This window comes from Bactrocera latifrons, unplaced genomic scaffold, assembly GCF_001853355.1.
Source record: "Bactrocera latifrons isolate USDA-ARS-PBARC rearing strain unplaced genomic scaffold, ASM185335v1 scaffold_15, whole genome shotgun sequence".
Lineage (NCBI taxonomy): Eukaryota > Metazoa > Arthropoda > Insecta > Diptera > Tephritidae > Bactrocera > Bactrocera latifrons.
The window spans coordinates 1,098,890-1,119,202 of NW_017534963.1; the positions used below are offsets into that span (position 1 = coordinate 1,098,890).

The window sequence follows — 20,313 nt, forward strand, 5'->3', positions numbered from 1 at the left end:
AAAAAAAAAAAAAAAAAAAAAAAAAAAAATTAAATCGAATGCAAACTGAAACATAACTATATTTTCAGTACGCTGTACCTTCAGATAAATTAGGCGAATACGATGGTTTCGGCACAGTATTTGTTGAAATTTTGGAGAAAAACTCACATCGTATCATTGCATTATCGTGGTGCAAAAAGCAAGAGCTGTCGACCCATAATTCCAGTCTCTTTTTCCAAATACCTTCGCGCAAGCCAAGCATAATACTTAAATAATATTTCTCTTTACACTTTGGCCGCCTCGCTAATAAAATAAAATATCAACGTAACCTAGATTATTAACCTCCTTTGACGTGATTTCTCGACTTCGGTTCACCTTTGTAACCATATTCGAACATTTGATCGTTTGTTTCAGAATCCAAAGCATAGCTCCAAGACACATCGTCGGTAATAATACGTTTCGTGACATCCTGGTAGTCGGAAAGCATTGTTTCACAGACGTTAATGCGACAATTTTTCCAAAAAAATTTGGTTATTTTGGAACCAAACGTGCTTTCTCTTTTCTTAGACTGATCCTTCCGATATTCCAATCATGCCGTTAAGATCTCTGATGGTTTATAGTTCATACAAGGTGCATTCCAACGTAAACAGACCTAAAAAAAAAACAGAAAAAATGGTTTTTTCGGCAAAATCAAATTATTTTATCCAAAATAATCTCCTTCTCTTGCAATACAGCTTTTTGCTGTTTGCTTTTTCTTTCATGGGCCGGTATGACCGCCAGTATGCTAGTGCAAACCCTTTGAATGGAATTTTCATCTGCATAATGCTTTCCTTTTATGGGCAAATGCATTTGCTTCCGAAAAGGAAGAAGTCGCACGGTGCCATATCAGGTGGATGCGGTGAGTGGTTAATGGTTAAAACGTGATTTTTGGCCAAATAATTTTTCACAAGCGTCGATCGAGGAGAGCAATTTTTTGACGTCAATCAATGTGCGGAACAAACAGTGCACACACCTTTCGTAAGCTCAAATGTTCGGTCAAAATGCGATAAATCGATGTTTCGGAGATGGTCAATTCCATTTCCATGAATTTCAATAATGATTTTGGCATTTTTTTTTTTTTTTTTTTGAATTCACACATAGTTTCGATGGAATGTCTGGTGATCACGGATTTTGATTGGCCCACATGTTGATCGTCATTTGAAACCACTCGTGTACTCTGCTACGGCATAGGCAGTAATCGCCATAATATTGTTTCATTAATTGAAACGTTTCGGTAAAAGTTTTACCAATTTCAAAATAAAATTTTATGTTGGCTCTTTGCTCGAAGCTCAACATATTGATACATAAAACGCAATAACTTCACTTCCAATCAATGAAACGTCATGAAATTCTCACTGAATAATCGAAAGGAAAACACCTTGTGTACTTCAAAAAGTCGAGCGTATACTGAACACTAAGTTTTGTTTTTGGGTAGAATTTATACGATATATTCTTCATTTAGAAGACTAACTTTGCCATGAGAATACAGTTACTTTTAATTTCATACATAGTCGAAAGTGATTATGCTAGATACCAATCATCTATTTAATTTTTTTTTTTTTTTTGATTTCATAAAACTGTCTGTTTTAGGGATATCTACAATTCGTTTATGTAAGAGTTATTCTGAGAGAGTGAGATCTTTATATTGTGAATTTATTTCCACTTATGATAAATGAGAAACTGTTAGAAAAAAGGAATTTTTTCTAAACCTTTAACAAAAATGATATCTCACCTTGCTTTTTGGACCAATGCTACTTCTAATCTTCTGAGTAAGTCGCAGTTAAATATCTCTACTGTAATTAGCATAGCCACTAACTTGTGTATGCACTTAAAATATGTAGCGATCTCTAGCCCATCATCTCTCCCTGGAATGCCCCACGTATTTACTTGAACACACATGCCCAAAGCAACATATTTACCGAGCAGAACAAGTCTTATCAATAATAAACAGCTAGTTTAACTATTCTGCAGAGAAATGATTTTAGAAACTGTGCTACAAACAAAAAATACTTTAAATGCCATTTCTTAAATAAAACTTATGCGTTTACGCATCCATAAGTCATGAGATTATGATTAAGAAATTCTCACAATTCTTTACGCAATAATAAATTTTCAAATGCCACTCTTAGATCGTTAGCTTGACTATATTAGTATTTGCGTTTTGTTAACTTACCGCATTTTGCTTTAATTGCTAAGTTGCGTCAAAAGCTACAATAGGCTTTGCATACCAAATGCCTGGCAACAATATTTAATTTTCGAGGGTTTTAAGAATACATACTACATATGTATGTGTCAATGTGGGGAATTTCGAGTTTTCTTTCAGCTTCTGACAAACGATACTCGAATTTTATAAATGATTAATTGAGAATTTCGCAATTATTCTTCATTAACAAACCGCATTTATTGTTTTCAATTTATATAAATTTTGTTTTAAATTTCTATGCAAGATTGTTTTGTTTGCGGTTGCCATGAAATATGCAATTTGGTTGCATTGTGAAATAACGAACAAATTGCAACAAAGCATTTACAGTTATATTATTGTTGAATTATAAAAGTCGAATTGAATTTTGTCAGGTTTGCCAAATTGAAAGCGAGAAAGGCTCTCGAGTCTCAGATCATCATAAAAGTGTGCTTTCAATCCTATGGCCTATTTTTTTTTTGAGATTGGAGACTCAATATGTAGGTGCTAATACCGAACTATAATTCAATAACTACACCAAATATTTCTCACAGTTACTTAAAATATTCATCTCGATCGGAAAGTCGAATTAAATCGCGAACTTCGGTCAAAAAAGGGCTGGTGTGGATTGGTCGTGGGGAATGTTAGAAAAACATGCACCGCTACTTCAAAACATATCTGTTGTTGTCATATCTTTACGTTAATTAGTTCTATGTTAGATTTACGGGTAAGAGCCCGAAAGTAAATAGCAATCGCCGGTATAGGTGTTTCAAGAAGAGCTAACTTCAACAAAAGTTTTTCGCGTTCGGAGCGCTGCCACACAATTTTTTTTTTTTTTTTTTTTGGGAAAACAGCACATCTTGCAACCATACCACTGGAACAATGAGCAACCGATTTGATGAGTCATCCACTGTATAATTCTGACCTGGCACCGAATGACTTGCTTTTAAACACGTAAAGAGTAAGAGGTCGACGTTTTTTCGCACTTGAAGAGACGGGTGTTGGGTTCAGAGCGAACGATTTTTAGATACCTCAATCTAAGTTGCAGCAGTGTTTCGGCAATTTGTTCAAACGAATGGAAAAGCGTACAGATATTAATGGAGAATATTTTAAAAAATAACAAAGTGATTTTCACTGGTTAAAATTTGGTTTTGTTCCCTAATCCCGAAATATAAAAGGTATTATTCTTATACTCCATTTGCTTATGATAGTAAACGGTGCGTCAAGGTAATTTTTCAAAAATGAACTATTCAACCTAAAGCTTGATGATGATTATATTATGACAAATATTGGCTAGTCGAAAAAATCTTTTCGTATTTCTAATAAATTTTAACTTAAACAAATATGTACCATTTGGATCGTCCACTTTTTGCTATTTTGCCGCTAGAAACATTATCCAACCACAAATCGAATTTTCGAAATTTCCAGAACGGAAGCGAGCGAACCATTGTTGTGCTACAATGAAAGAATTTCAAAATATGTGAAATTGTCTACGAAAAACAGCTGTTAAAAATCTCATCTCCCATCCGATTCAACTAAAATGTGAAAATTGATTTTTTGGATTTTTTGACACCTAAGCCCCCTTTCCGTAGACCAGGTCACATATAGTGAATTTCTTCATTATTTTCCCTAATTTTTGAACAGCTGTAACTTTTTTTCAACTCCCCCGAAATACATTTTTTTTTGTTAATTGAAGACTAAAACCTCACTTTTCCAACACAATATGGTGTGGCACAATTTGATTCGTAGCACTAAATATATATATGACTGCAACGACAACTTTGTTGACCAATATTATTGATGATTATTCAATTCCTATAGAAATTATCATTTAGTAGATTACAATTTCGGAACAAAACTCTCTGAAACCTAACAAAACCTACGTGTCGAACGAGAAGCAAATCTCTCAAATCAGAATATCTTACTTCAAGCCAAAAAAAGAGCCATTCTACGAGGGCTGCTATATATATATTTCTGGCCTAATAATGAAAAGAGGAATATTTATCAACGAAAATGGTTTTATTGTTTTTCAAAATATTCCCCATCAAGATTTATACATTTTTGCATGCACTCAAATAAATTTTCGAAGCACTTTTTCCACTCCGATTGAGACACCTCCAAAACATGGTTTTTGAATGCTTCAACAGAATGTTCTGGCGACGAAAATCGTTGACCATGCATAATTTTTTTGATGTGTGGGAATAAAAATAAGTCACTGGTTGCCAAGTCAGGGCTGTACGGCGGATGACCCATCAATTCGACGTTTTGGCCGGTCAAAAAGGCGCTGGTTTGAGCCGATGTGTAAGAGCTCGCATTGTCATGGTGCACAATGATTCGTCTTCTCTTGTTCGTTTTTCGAATTTCTCCGAAGACTTCAAGCAAACAAATGGTGGTGTACCACTCAGAATTGACCGTCCTACGTTGCTCAAGCGAACAGTCGCCATATGACCAGTTTTGCCGAAGAAACAGGCGACCATTTGCTTCGAAGTGCTTCTTCCACGAACAACTTTCGTTGGATTTGGCTCGTCTTGAAAGACCCACACGGGTGATTGCTGTTTTGTTTCGGRCTCATACGCATAGATCCATGATTCGTCACCTGTGACGATCTTATGAACGTTTTTTGAAGCACCGCGATCGTATTTTATCAGCATTTCTTTACACCAATCCACACGAGCATTTTTTTTTGAGGGATTGTCAAATTGTGCGGGATCCAACGAGAACAAACCTTTTTTACGGCCAGGGCTTCATGCAATACCGAATGTATGCTGATGGGAGAAATGCATAGGCATTGACGGTCTTGCATTATCAGTTCACGTACGGCATCGATGTTTTCTGGCACAACGGGTGTTGTTGGACGACCTTCACTTCGAGCGAGCGTCGGCCACGATTGACTTCGTTGTACCACTTTTCCCAGTGCTATAAGATGGTGCTTCATAGCCATACAAAGATTTTAGTTCATCGATGCACTCTTGTCGTGATAATCCACTTCGAAAGTTGTGAAAAATGATCGCACGAGTTAATTCCATTTTTTGGCCGAGATGAATTTTTTAATTCCCTGTAAATAAAACAATTCACGATTAAATGACAAAACGTTCTGAGTGATGTTATGCTAAAATGTGTCAAACTTTCCAATGGAAATATCAGATTGCACCTCGCAACACTTAGTGTTGCCTAAGCCAGAAATATATATAGCAGCCTCCGTATTTCTACTGTTGCAACAATAAAATCAGTATACTTATTTTTGTAGATAATATATATGTATAAAATGTTCTCGATACATGCGGCAATTGCCCTGAATCCTAATTGTTTGACCCAACTGACTTACGTACTCTGGTCACTACAAGTCACAGAAATGTTGAAAACTACGACAAAACTAACAACGTGTATTACAAAGGATTGTCACGCCACTGATGGTGGTAGGCGGGTGGTTTAGTTCTAAATGTTCTCTGCATATGTGTGGGTGTGGGTACAAAACGATATATAAAGTTCACTCCATACATCAGCACTTTGTAAATCAGTTTTTAATGCCCATTAGATAACCTACAGAAAACTAAGCGTAGGATAAAACGTCACCAAAACCAGAAAAAGACTCACTAGAAAGGACTTGAGAGGTCCGTAAGACTTCTTCCTATAAAATAAAATTCATTCTGAGTGACTAAATAACTTACACTTTCACCTTTCATTATAAACCGGTGAGAAATCGTCAATGCCTTTAAATGTTTTGAAGTTGAACTTGTGAAACACTTTGCTACCACATAGCAAAGAAGGATTGTTGTTTTGGAAGGAATAACCGCGTTTGATGACCTGTTTGTAATAGATTCAAACTACTTTGTACTTAGTCACAGCTGTCGCAGCATATCATCGTGTAACAGAAAACTATAAATTTCTTCCACTAATAGATTACAGCGATCTATTCGACACGTTTAACTTTAATTGGTGTATAGGTATATGCCACATACAAAATAAATGCTTCCACCTCCCTATCAGATAACATGCCCAGGCGTTCGAAAAGCAATAAAAGCAGACGGTGGACAAAAACATTTGGATGTAGAAACCAAAGAAGAAAATTTACACCTCATTAAATTTGTATTTTCTGCCAAAACCAACAGACGTCTGATGCATTTACCAGCGTTACACATTTGAGCGCGTATTTGTTTGTACACCTCCCCTTCCGCTCTACCGAGTAAAAGAACACAATTCACATGCCACGTTATTGAATATTCCGGACACTTCTGTGTTGTTTGTACTAGAAAAGTGGAAATTTATTTACTGTGACTTCTTCCAAGCACCAGAAACTCACAATCCGCCTGACAACCCTCGACGCACTCGACACACCGCATGCATTATTAGTGGATAATGGAAAGTATAAATAGTAATGAAATATAAGAAGTTATGATAAAATCAAAGCACTAAGATGAGCAGACTTCGCATGGCAGTACTTAGAGTAAATGTGTACATAAGCGCTTAAGTACAAGTTCAAGTACAGGGAAGCCGCAGTGAGAACAATAGCGCTGATTGCGTGTCAGTTTCGCACAAGGAAATGCGACTTAAGTGTCATAAAGCCGAATTCACCCCAAAACGAAACCAAAAAAAGAAAGGAATGAAAAAAGTCACCCCCTATACTCGCATTGTAGGTATGTTGCTGCCTCGCCTTTCTGTTTGTATATTTGTCGCGGTTAGAGATTATTTCCGATTTCTTTTGTTTCGCCACTTCATGCTGCTTTCGGCCGCTTGGTGGTCTGCTGCGTACTTAGCGCATTGCTGCAGGGTGTGTCGTGTGTCGTCTGCCCTGTGAGTATGTATACCCATTATCTGTCGTGTATCTGTTGATCTGCTGCTTTGTCTTATTTCTTTGGTGCAACTGGTGAGTGTGTGGCTTTTAATAAGTTTAAATTTCGAAACAAATAGGTCATTTGTTCGTAAACAAAGTCAAGTGAGTCGAAAAGTTACTACTGTTGTATTAGCAGTGCGTTTGTATATATTTCAGGGCCAGCAGTAGAAAATAGTGTTTTTTGGTAACACTTTGGAATTGTGCTTGAAATCTTTTCAAAGTCAAAACAGTGTTCATGTATCTCACACTTTGTCTTTTGCTTAAACCTACGCTAACTCTAAAACAATACTTACACAATTGGAAAGCTAGTTCAAAAATGTTAGTTGTCTGAAGATATAAATTTTAAGCTAAATTTGTTTCTACAGTAGCCTAATAATTAATACGGAAGGTTTGGTCAAAGTTTAGCACTGAATTCAGCTGCCTTCATTGAATTAACTGCACTGATGTATCTGTGTCTGGATTCAAGTAATTTCGTTCATGAAAGAATTCAGCTAATGATTAAAGGGTACGAATTCTCGATTATTTTTGTCTGCTTGATTTTTACTCACCAAACCGAATTTTAAATTTTATATTGTACCCTTGGGCGATAGATGTTGCTTGCACATTACAAAATTTTAAGGCATGTGAGCATTTTTCCAGAGTTTGTGAGTTAAAGAAGATTGATTGGAGTAGGTCTCAAGTTTTTATTAATCTTCATTTTACGTTGTTTCTGTAAACATTTTCTGCAAGAGAATCTATTCTTTTTCTTTTGTTTACAATGATATTTAATAAATCCTCGATACGGTCTTAGTTTTCTGTAATTTTTCTTACACCACCTATGATTAAGACTGCAAAATATTTCATAAATTATAATGACAATAATATATAATAATAATCTGTAGCAACATGTTGCAAGATTATGTGTTCATTATTTCTGCTGTGACATTGGAGGTCAATTGTTTAGGAAAAATGTCAATTTTGCTCCCCATTATATTATTATGTATTTTTCATTGATTTGGAAAATTTAATATAACATATAACTAAGAATATAAATTATTTCCATAGTAATTTCAAATGTCTGCTTTTCTCTCGATTTCTTAAAGGCAGAAACTATGGTGTTTAAACCGCCAAGACCATAAAAAAAATATTTCCATTTAAAATTTCAAAAATGCATTTTCATAAAAAATAGAAAAATTTATTCATCATTAAAAATATGGGAGCTTACTTTTTCTTACCTCCTCTATCAACCAATCCTCTCAATTAGGTGCCGGTAAATGTTTCAAGTACAAAATAACAGTATTAAAATTATTGATTTTTAATATATTATTTACAGGTTTTATAAATAGCTACTGGTCTACATTTGGTAGATCAGGTCTTAGAATTTTATTTTTCATATCTCAAATAGGAATCATCTGTACCTAATAAACGGCACAACCGATATTATTGTTTCTTAGTTGCTAATTTTAATCAAAAATGGTACGAATTGGTGCCAAATGTGCTCGCAGGAAAAACGAAGATTCTCTATATGGCAATGGAGATGGAAATAACGGCATATATTTTGAAAACTTATAACAGCTTAGCTGTACTTATTTATATACGGAGTAGTAATATGGAATCCAGATAGCCAAATCAATGAGTCTGCATCAATCCACTGACAATTAGATACCATACCTATACTAAAACTAACAGGCTGACCCCACCCATAGCGAAATCAATTAAATTGTACGAGGAAAAGATAGCCACACACACACACCCATGCAGGCGCAGCGCTGAAGTACACACCTTAAAAGTTCCCCAAACGCGTATGCAAGCATTAACCGCTACGCTACGCTATGCAAACGCACACGCACACACACGGCCACATGTACAACGGAACGCTCGTAAAAAGTGTGACACACGCTATTAGCGCCCTAAATAATGGTGCATTTGTTGGTGAACGTACAACAAACAAGAGTGAAAACAATTTGCGCTTCACAACTACACGCAAACACAAACACACACACACTTCTGCATATACATTACTTGCATTTTAAGTGTATGTATGTGTAGTTGAAAGCACCGAAGCAAGTAAGAATGCCAAGCAATCGCTTCGTTCGCTTTGTGTATTTTATTTTATTTTACTGCTTTTTTTCACACAACTTTCCGGCGTTCTTTCATTGCCGACGCTGCGCTGTGGCGGCGTCGCTGTGCATATTTATTGCTGGGGTGGACACGTTAAAATTACTGTTAAATAGAGTTTAGCGAAGATAGAGGTGAAAGGACAAAATAGTGACGACAACATTATGTTTGTTGTTGTTGTTGTTATATTGTTGTTCTTGTTGCCTTTATTTTATTGTTGTTATTGTTCTCGCAATTGTCAATGCTGTTGTTATTTTTGTTGTAATGGTCACTGATGTTGTTGTCGTTATTTTTATTTTTATTGTTGTTGTTTTTGTTATTATTATTGTTTTTATGTTTGTTGTTAATGTTATTGTTGTTTTTGTTATTTTTGACGCTGATGTTATTGTTGTTGTTGTTGTTGCTAGTGCTTCCCACTGCCCCACTCGTTGCTCCCAACGCTGGCTGCCATTGCCACCTAGCGAGCAATACGTTTATCTGCCCCTCGGGTGTACCAGTGTATATACTATATATGGCATACGCTCATACACTTAAGTATATGTATATTCGTGTGTGTTTGTTGGTATCTGCGCTGCGATCGGGTGAAGTAGAGCCAAACTTTCGCCATATTTTGCCGTGAATTGTGGCTGTAATAAGGATAAGTGTCTGCGTGCGCGTATGGTAGCGTTGCGGCAAGACTTTGTTGCCCACCGGTAATTGCGAATATGAATACACAAATACATACATACACACAAATACACATGCATAGAAGCAATGACATGCCCACACGTACACGTGTAAAGCGATATTTATTCGATTGAGCAGAARTAAGCGAAACATAAAACATTCGCCGAATGGCTAAAACTTAAGTTTTCCTCAACAATTTATGAGTGGCACACAATTGCTGTACTTCACCTGCTCTGTCCTCTCATTTTGAGATTATTACATTTTGTTTTACACTTTTCGGAAAGCGATAAAAGCACTTAGGTATGCTCAAGGTGTATCGAGGCGCCGCGATTAATGTGATTTGCTACTTTCGTTTTGGATAGCTCTTTTTGTACTTACAGTTGTAAAAATGAGAAAGAAGAGAGAAATTCTTGTAACCAAATCAATAAAATTGTCAAACAAATTGCTATCTATGGATTTATGGGAACCACTTTTTGACAGTGAGCTTTAAAATGTCCTAGTTTATAGAAACAGCTAAGTAATTTTTACCTGGTCTCTTCTATCTGTGTTGTTCCATTTGAAGCTTAATTGATTATCTAACGGATATTAATCACTTTCTTGGAGATATATATGTTTATGTTAAATATCGGTATATCAAAATCGAGTTTAGACCAATAGGTTTTTAGGGGAAACCGCATTTTTCGGCTTTTTTAAATCGACCCGCTTTAGTGTACAGATATCTAAATTCTAATCCTCATACGTTTACTTTTATCATTAAGAAATAAACATAAATTGTAATTTTGTACTTCTGATATGTCCGCGTAGGAATACTAAACAGTCAGTACTTTGGGGAAATGGAGTTAGAACAGATCTTTCTCAATGATTTTCATACATTTTTTCGTAGAAAAAAAAATAATAACATTTATTGAAACTTTAGAAATATTTTATATAGGTATATTTCATTCGAATATTTTTGATTATTTTCTATGTATGAAGAACAACGATGATAATAGCATAAATGGACGAACCATTTACTCAAGTCAAGCAAAGTTGAAATACATTTTGTTTATATGCTTCTCTTCTATTTTATCTATATGATATATATAGTATTCGCGAACAAAACCAAATATAATCATAGAGAATCATCTTCGTTTTCAAAATATCGTTCTTCAAAATATCCTACATTAACACCTACATTTTTGCATGTGTTTAGACCAAGTTTCAAAGCACTTTGGCCACAGGAGTCAAAAAAAGTTGATCTTTTAGCTTATCTTTTACCAACGGATAAAAAAACATGTCATCATGTTTTGAGTGCTCAAAAATGCAGTTGTTTCAGTTAATGTGTTAAAACTTGCTTTACTGTTTGGCTTTCCTAACTTCTTAAAAGACAACTGTCACATAATTAATTGTGTCAGTAGAATGGTTGTCTAGTTTTCTAGAACAAGATAGGTAATCATTTGCTTGGAAGTGTTTTGTGCGCGAACAACTTTTGATTCGGCTCATACAGTCGTGTGCTCTTTAGTTTCGGGCTCATACGCTTAAATCCACGATTTATTACATTTCATTAACCTTCTGCGCCGATTTCCGGACACGAGATTGTTTGAAGGCGAACAACTAAGTTTTCTCTTCATCTTCTTGTTTTGTATCAGGATCATGGTGATAGACCCATGTCTCATCCATAGTGACGAATCGACGCACAAAATCCACTTAATCCTTTTTAAAACGCTCGAAATGTTGCTGAGAATGTCTTATACGGATGTGTTTTTATTCCTCTCAGGCACCCATTGTGCACACAGCTTTCTAAAACCCGTAATTTCAATTAAAATATGGCACACACTGCCTAATGGGATGTGTAGAGACTCTACTAAATCCATCTTAGTCAACCGGCGATCTTCCAAAACCATATCCTGAATTGTGGCTATGATTTCTAGTGTTGATGTGCTTTTTGGGCTTCCTTTCTTTCCGTTTCTGACAAAATGCATCTAAAGCACCTTCATCTCAAGTTTTAAGCCACTCGTAAATTATATGATCGGCGAAAATACCACCAGTGTTTAGTTTCGTGAATTTTTGATGCAAAAGATTCGTTATGAAGTCAAAACGTGCCAAGATTTCTGAGTATGCAGGCATATGTTCATTTAAAAACTGTTCTCTGAGTCTGGCAATAAAACTCGTGGCCGGTCGCAGAATGGCATTAATTACATGCCAATGATCTCGGCACGCTGAGTGCTCGCAGAAATTTTGATACTACGGTCGAAAGATTTAGGATAAGGCTTCTCGATAACCGATACAAGGTTGTTACTTGTATCACGAGATCACCATCTGCTATAAACCGTAGTGCATTTATTTTATTTTTTTTTAATACTACACCAAATATGCATTGTTCTGACGTCCACCAATTTTTGCCATTTTTCCACTAGAAGAATTATTCCGTAGGTGTAAAATTTTCTGGTTTCTCAGCGAAAAACTGTGAGAAATAATTTTCACATTTTCCGATATGTGTTTACAGCATAACCTTTCGGGTTGTCAATCCTGGTTTTGCGACCATTTATTGAGCTTTATCACGCTTAGAACATGTTCTCTTTCACATATTATTGTCGTATTTGACACAAATTTTCGACTTCTGTTACCATCCATGGTTGTGCTACACGAACTGATTTAGCATCGCCTCCGCAAACTTCACAAATTTCATTGGTGGCTTTCGTGGTATTCTTCGCTTTTTTATACAAACATTTCAAAGTTTACCGGATTTCTTCACTATTTTCACTAATTTTTGAACAAGTGTAACTTTTTTTATCGTTCCTTTCTCTTTTCACTCCTTTAGAGCATAAATAGTTCCCTAGCGGCTTTCAAATAACAACTCGTACTTAAGTATAGAAATAAGAAGTGTTATATGAAATGACACATGAATTCCTAAGAAAGTAATCATGTCGGCGAAAATCGGAATAAGCTTTTTTTGAGCTCTACAAGCTCATATGCGGCATAACTTCAAACATTACAAATTAATATTTTAATGCCAGTAAAATTATTACATATCAAACTTAACGACGTAAGATTAAAGTTGATATAAGATCGTTTCATTTGGTTACTTTTGTTTTTGTTGCTTACCTCACTAAGAATTTTGGCCATATGAGCCGTACATGCGGTGCGCCTAATTCCTTAAACAGATTTTCCGTGCAAATTAATGACATCAGTAAGGAGCTGAAGCTCAGCAAAAAACCACTTCAACTTCTATGTAACTGCGTGTGGGTGTCACGCACGTGTTCATGCTAAAGTACGTGAGTGTGTGCAATTAGTCGTCCTTATTAATGTTTCAATTAATAAGCAATTTAGCGCTTTCAAGTATCTAGCACTTTCCCCCATTTAAATATGTGTGTGTGTGTGCTTGTAGCTGGGGCGCAAGTACCGCTAAAAATGTGTTATATATGAGTGTAGTAAACATTTATATGTTTGTAAGTAGTTTACACAGCTAACTGTGTATAGACGTTTGTGTGGGTGTGCATGACTCTCAATGCAACTACGCTGAGTAGTTCTTTGCAACCGGCCCGGAAATAATTAGCGCTAAAATGAAATTGAGTCAACTATTCAGACACCGTTACTCCGCATAGTCTATGCTGTATCGCATGTCATGCGCCTAAAAGCATGCTATTTAAAAATTCATTAAGTTCTAATTGCATGCAAGCCATTTCATGGAAAATGAGTTGCCACTGCACAAAAGTGGGTGAGTGTGAGAAACTACAGTTGCTTTGTGTGTGTGAGTGTATGTGTGTCACGATTCACACAGTTACACCACACATCCACTATGGCGCACACACACACATGTATGGGTGTATAAATAAGCATGCTGTTGGTAAAAAGTGGAAAAGTAGTTGCAGTTCGTCTGAAATAGATAGCGCGCTTGTTTATTTTATTTGGGCAGCGTGTATACCTATACTCATATAAATGTTTATATATGTATATATATTTGCATACATGTGTACCTGTGTCTCTACATATAAGCGCTCGGTGCACTTATATTTCGTTATTGAAATTCAACTGGCTTTGAATTTAGCGCGACGTGCTCTTTACTTGGCTCAGAAGTGGGGAAAGTTACAAAAACAAAACGAACGCGATATTTCATAAAGTACACAAAGCAACACAATTTTGTGCATCGCTTAGCTGTCAAAGGGTTAAATGCTTTTACTGTGCGCTTTTCCGGAAATTTCACTTTTATATTGTGGAAAAAAGTCATTTTTGTAACCCAGTGAGTAAGTTAGTTGTTCTACTTACTACATTCATTTGTGACAAAAAAGTAGTAGTAGTATTTATTGCGTTTTCGGCTTTAAATACGGTCCCATTCGTGGCGCGATACATTGGTGCATTATCATTGTGTAAAATCCATAAATTGCTCTTCCACGATTGCGGCCGTTTTCGACGGATGCGCGACGGTTCTCCCCCAAACGCCTCAATCACATAGGATTCCTTATTGGCCATCTGCACCTCTGGAACAAATTCATGAGGCACCAAATCCCGAACATCGAGAAAGTCAGTTGGCATATCTTTGATTTTTAAGCGGCTTTGGCTGGCTTTTTTTGTTTTCGGCTCTTCTTTCATGCATTCTGACCATTGTTGACTAGTTTGCATGCCAAACTCATAAACCCATCCCTTATTTTACGGTACTTTTTTTGTGAAAAAATTCAGCTTTATCGGGATGAGTCGAGCAAGAACACGTTTCAAACGCAAAATATTCACTGAAGAACATTCGAACGCACTTAGGAGGGATTTCGAGCTCTCTTGCCATCTCTTTAACACTTATCTGACGGTTTTCAATCTCCATATCCTTAAATTTTTTAATATTTTCATCAGTTGAAGAGGTCGAAAGCTGTCCAGAACGGGTGACCGGGGTTGAAGGCTTTGTACTACTCGTAGGCTTGTGGTTTTGATAAAACTGAATCACCGTAAGCCTTTTGCAGCATTCTTAATGATTCTGCAACAGAAATTTGGTTAGAAATACAAAATTTGGGACAAATTCTTTATTAAATATTTTCATGCATTGCAAAAATCGCAACACACTACTGAGGTGTACCGAATTAAACAGCTGTTGTAAACAAACTGGTTGACAGATCGCGCTCATGTTTGGCACAGTAATTGAGGAAAGGTCTGTCAAGTTAGCAACATTTTTTTGAAATACCATTTACGTAGGGAATTTAGTTAATATTTTCTGTTGGATTTTTTGTCGCAATGAACTATACATATATTGAATTTTCTACTCGAGAGCACTATTTAATCTCAAAGGGGATGGATGTGTTTTAGAAGTATTTTTTCTTATACTAGCATTGCACTAACATTAATATCGAATTGTAGCATCACTCAAAGTCACAACGTAACTAAAGCGAAATCATTACAGCAATCCAAAGGAAAGAAATTAATAGAAAATGCTTCATGCTTCAACGTCGTCGCCTCGGCCGAATATTCACGCTGCGAAAGTTATGCTGTGAATTTGGTGGGACCAGACTGGGTTTATTCACTATAAACTGCTTAAACCAACCTCGACCCTCTTTGAGTACTTTATACAGGGACAACCAAAATCAACCAAAATTGAAATGCAATTAAACACTCAAATTTGGTCAAAAGGGATGATTTCAACAAAATGTTGGCCGAATGGCCGTCACGGCTACGTTTCAATATCTCCGCCCATTTGCGTCAATTATCGATGACCGTGTGAAGAATTTCGGTTAGAATATAGAATGCTGCACTTTTGTCTTTGAGCTCCACAAGAGGCATTATTTCACGTGACCTTGGGGGCCATTTGACTGGGCTATATCTCAAAAGTAACAAGTCGCCTAACTTTGTACGCAATGTATCCATGCTTAGACGGGACACAAGAGGCGTTGCACTGTTTTGCTTGAAATTGAGAAAAAATCTGTCAACATCGTGTCATAATGCGCGCTACCAACATAACACCTTTCTGAATACACTGACAAAAGTTGACACAATATTGCACGAACAGTAAAAACTTGACTGCCACGAGCTGTGAAAATCACGTCATTTCTATTGCCAGCCGCTTTTATCAATCAAAAACCCAACAGTCTCAACAGCACATAATATTCATTCTTGAAACTTTGTTATTTAAAAATAAAAGTCTTTTGTTTTGCTCCCTTTTTGGCAAAATTCTATTTTTTTCATCCGACAAAGCTACCATGGAAGAGAAGCAATCGATTATAGCGATTTTTTTTTTAACATTTCTATACAGTTTTTGTAAAATAGTTGGAAGTAGAAGCGGGTAGAAACCCAACGTTACAATCTAATCATCATACTTGTGGCATAGTGCATCGGTTGATTCTGAGCTAACTCATAATCTGCTCCGTACAGAGCTTTTGCATAATCAAATATTTATAAAAAATTTGGAAAAATTTGGAGATATTTTTCATCGATATTACGGTGACAACTATCCCAATCCACTTCATTTTAATATCTTCCAGTATCGTTTCTGGCACAAGAATGTGATGTTTTTATCCATAAGAGAATAGTTTGGCTAATGCATTCATGGTGTTCGGTGCTGTAGTTTGGGAAGGGAATAGAGCTTAGAAAATTATTAAATAAGGGTTGCTATTGCTTCACTTTTTATTTTCGTGTCGGATGGATTCAGATATCAAATTAGCAATATATCTGTTACATATCGTCCCCTCAAATGCAAAATAACGTAAAAACATTTTCGGAAATTTACCGTGCCATGAATGAAACACAAAATAAAATGGAACATTAGTGAAAAAATTTTAATATTGGTTAAAACTGGTTTATATCTAAGCGCCGAACCTGAGAATGTTGAACATATGTAATGTTATGTATGTAATTGGTAAGTAGTGAAGCGTAATCAATAAGATACTCTATTTTGAATTTTTTGATGATACGTTATTTTGCATTTTAGGTGACGATATATTTGTTTTTATAAATAATACGGTGTGTGTCTTGGGTAAAATATATTACTGCCTAATTGTAGGCTATGCTTCATATCCGCACCTTTCTACCAACCAAACCTGAATTTTAAGGGAGTAATTACTATCGGCTTCAGTTCATACAGTTATGCTAGACAATAATAGGTAATTTCTTTACACGCTTTGGTACTGACGGTGCTAAAAGCTAAGCCTATAGCTTCAAACGCAGTTGAGTTTGAAACCTGAACATACTCATTCCTTGAAATTCTTAAGATTTCATATATGTGTGGACATTTTTGCATGTCGCTGTCATATTTTCGCTTGTATACACACACATACGCATGCGAGATCTTCTGGTTTAAATTCACGCGTTGAGCAAAAATATTTCGCATACGAAATTCCACTAACGCACACACACAAACACACAGAAGTACAACAAAGCAAATCATACTTTATGCCACAGCAGACATAAAAACAACAAAAACATGCAAGCAAACCAAAGCATTCCCGGAACCCAAATTCTGAGTGGCTGTGGACAAATATTTCTATGCGAATGCAAATGTTTGAGCGTTTGTAAGTGGCTTTATATGACACACTGCAGCAAGGCATACATATCTACGCTTACACGCTACGTTTACAAATACATACATGTACTTACAACAGCATTTGTGAGTGTATGGCTTTGCGTCTATGGCTGTGCTTGCAAAAGTTTTTGCTGTCATTTCTGCGTTTGCCTACAACCAGCTGCCGCATAAATGCTTAGCATACATTACGGCGCTTAGGTTAAAAGGCAAAGCGCACACAAAACATGCCTATGTAAATGTGTGTGTGTGCGTGCAAACCAACAGACAGGCTAGCCGTGTTGCGACAAAAATATATGCCCACAAACTGGCAAAGCTTTGACGTCGGCGCAACAGCATTTAGACGAAAGCTCTTGCTGAAAGCAAGCTGCAAGGGTCACACGCTATGAAGAGTGCCAGAGTCAGCGCAGAGAGTCACGTTGCTCTTTCACTTCGTAAGAGCGCATTTTCGGAGTACACCGCTCGGCTAAGCGCGTTCGCTGCGACGCTCAGTTGGCACACTTTCGAAGTACGAGCGCCAACAACGAAGCCGTTGCGTGAACACGAGCATGTGCTGCACCTTACAACGCTTTGTGTACAACAGTTTGCCTGTTTTTAGGATTTAGAAGCGACTACGCACGTACACAACCACACGTGAGAGTATTTTTCGAACTTGTGCACATTTCGTTACATGACACAGTAAAGCTCAAATTGAGCATTCGTTTCAACAATCGTGATGTCTGTGCTGCTCAATTATTTTGTTTTGATTTTTTTTTTGTCGAAGTTCGAAATTCGTAATTCTTATGCGTTACATGCGTTCGAAATAACCGAAATCGGGTATACTTTGTAAGCCATTGTCGTCGTACTTGAGGCGCGCGCCTAATATTATGCAGCACACAGCGCAGCGCACAGACGTAATGCCGTCAATTGGCAGCTAGCTAGCGAACACGGTCAGCATCCAATGGGGCGAGCCAGTTTCGTACATGAACGTGCATGCATATGAAGAACGACGACGCCGAAGTGCGAGCAATCGCGTCGCCAGCAGACGTGTCGCAACTAGTTTCATTTGAACTGTTGCCCGGTGAGCACACACATTGAGCGTGACGTAGTGTCCGTCGGTAATTCGATAGTGTGTGTGTGCGTGTGTGTTGGTTGATGTGCGCGTTTGAACGCGTTGAAAAATGCGGAACGGCTTTGTGGAGTTTCTCAACTCAAATGAGAAAAAATTTCATGAAAAATTAAATAAAAGCAGCAATATACAAAAATAATAACAAATTTAGGCAAAACATGCGTTTAGTGCGTCAAAATCATGAAAAATAACTGAAAGTGTTGCCTACTTTTAGGTGTTTTAACAGCTGTAAAGTAAAATTTCAAGCAAGTGAGTAATGTGGTTGTCCAAATATCAATTTAAAATGCTCAGAAATAGCTTTGGTTGTGTGCTAAAGTATATAAATGCCCACACAGTCGCAATTAAATACCTAACCTACCACGGCGCTTGTGTAAAAAATTGGGCTAGGCTGCCGCGTCAGCTGTAGTCATCCGCCTCTAAGAGCAGCCACCACTTGGCTGTGTGCTACTTTTAGGCACTCACTTGCCTTTTCGCAGCATGATTTTGTGGCGTTTTAGTTTACAATACACCCACACATACATATAAAATATATATATAAATACGTCTGTTCAAAGTTTGCACTCGCATAAAGTTGCTTAAATTACAATTTCCGCTTTAAAAATACTTATCTACCGTTGTTTGTTGTGCTTGTTGTCTTGCCTAGCGTTACCTTAAAGCATTAAAAGTTAGTGAAAGCGTAGTGTACGTGCAACGCCTGCAGGTATGCTACGTAAACAGTGAAAAGTTGTTCGCATTGTTTGCCAGCAAAGGCTTTCCAATTGAATTATTGTGCGTGAAGCGCAAATAAACGAAAGTGAAAGTGTGCTGCTGCTATTCATGGCAGTTAGTGGGTGGCACATAACTCTGCATAGCAAGAAACCATTAAATTGCTGACAGGCGGTTGTGTGTATGTATGTGTGCAGTGAAGCGCAAATGTGGTATTTTAACTTTGAATGCTGTTCCGCTGTTTGATAATAGTTAAAGCGGTGTTATTGGTAACTGTTTTGGTAAAAATGGATTGTGAAATTCTGTGAAAAATTATATGTTTGGAAAAATATCACTTTTTATTATAAAATATATTTGATTTCATCTTTAACGTAGTGGTATCTTAATGAAACTCAGATGGAAATTTTTGCTTAAAAAATGTATAGGACAAGCAGGTGGAGTCTCTATAAGTAAAAGATATCTATAAATAAATACGTACTACGTACGTATACCAACACCTATTTACAAATATTTCATTGAAATAGAAATGTCTTGCTGTGAACTCGTGCAAAAAGTTGGATTATTTGGAAATCAATGCTATTATTTTAACTCAAAAGGCAAATCTGTTCAAAATTTGTGCGCTGAATATTAATATATTTGAAGGATATTATTGCTTTGGCTGAAAGTTGTTGTATATTCTATATATTTTTCGTGAATTATCCATTGATTGGTGGTTTAACTTAAAGCGAAGCAATAGAGACCTAAAATTAACAACAGTACTTTCGGTACTTAAATATTAATCTAAAAAGGAAATGTTGTATTAATAAAAATACCTCTTAAATTATAAAAAAAAAATAATATTGAATTTATAATTTAATAAAAATTTTATTAAAATATTTATTTAAAAATAAAATAAAAAATTTTGTAAAAATAATATATTGTCGAAAACATTGAATATTATATGTATCTTTGTATTAAAATATATAACTGAATATCAGCAAAAGAAACTCTTATTAATATCCCAGCGAATATATATTGTATTCTGTCTGAAACCTGGTTTAAGTTACTTCTCTATTTCAAGGTTTTGTAATAATATATCAAAACTAAAGAAAACACTAAAATGGAATTTAAAAAATAGGCTCACGGAAAATAGAGAACCTTCTACTTGCATTGGAAAATATAATTTTTTTCTATGGATTTTTCTTAGGAAAATTAAAAAAAAAAAATTTTTTTTTAGACATTTATGTACCTGTTCAGTT

The 20,313-nt window shown here is 36.1% G+C and overlaps 1 protein-coding gene across 3 annotated transcripts in view; it reads left to right on the top strand.

The window, feature by feature from the left end:
• The window catches only part of LOC108965918, a 424,784-nt gene that overhangs the window by 41,071 nt on the left and 363,400 nt on the right, over positions 1 to 20,313 (top strand). The window contains exon 1 of one of the 3 annotated variants that reach the window (XM_018928600.1): positions 18,531 to 18,619. The exons of the other annotated variants lie outside the window; for them this stretch is intronic. The gene's annotated coding sequence lies outside the window, so the exon portion shown is untranslated. Of the gene's footprint in view, positions 1 to 18,530; positions 18,620 to 20,313 lie in introns of those variants that run through there. 3 annotated transcript variants of the gene reach the window in all.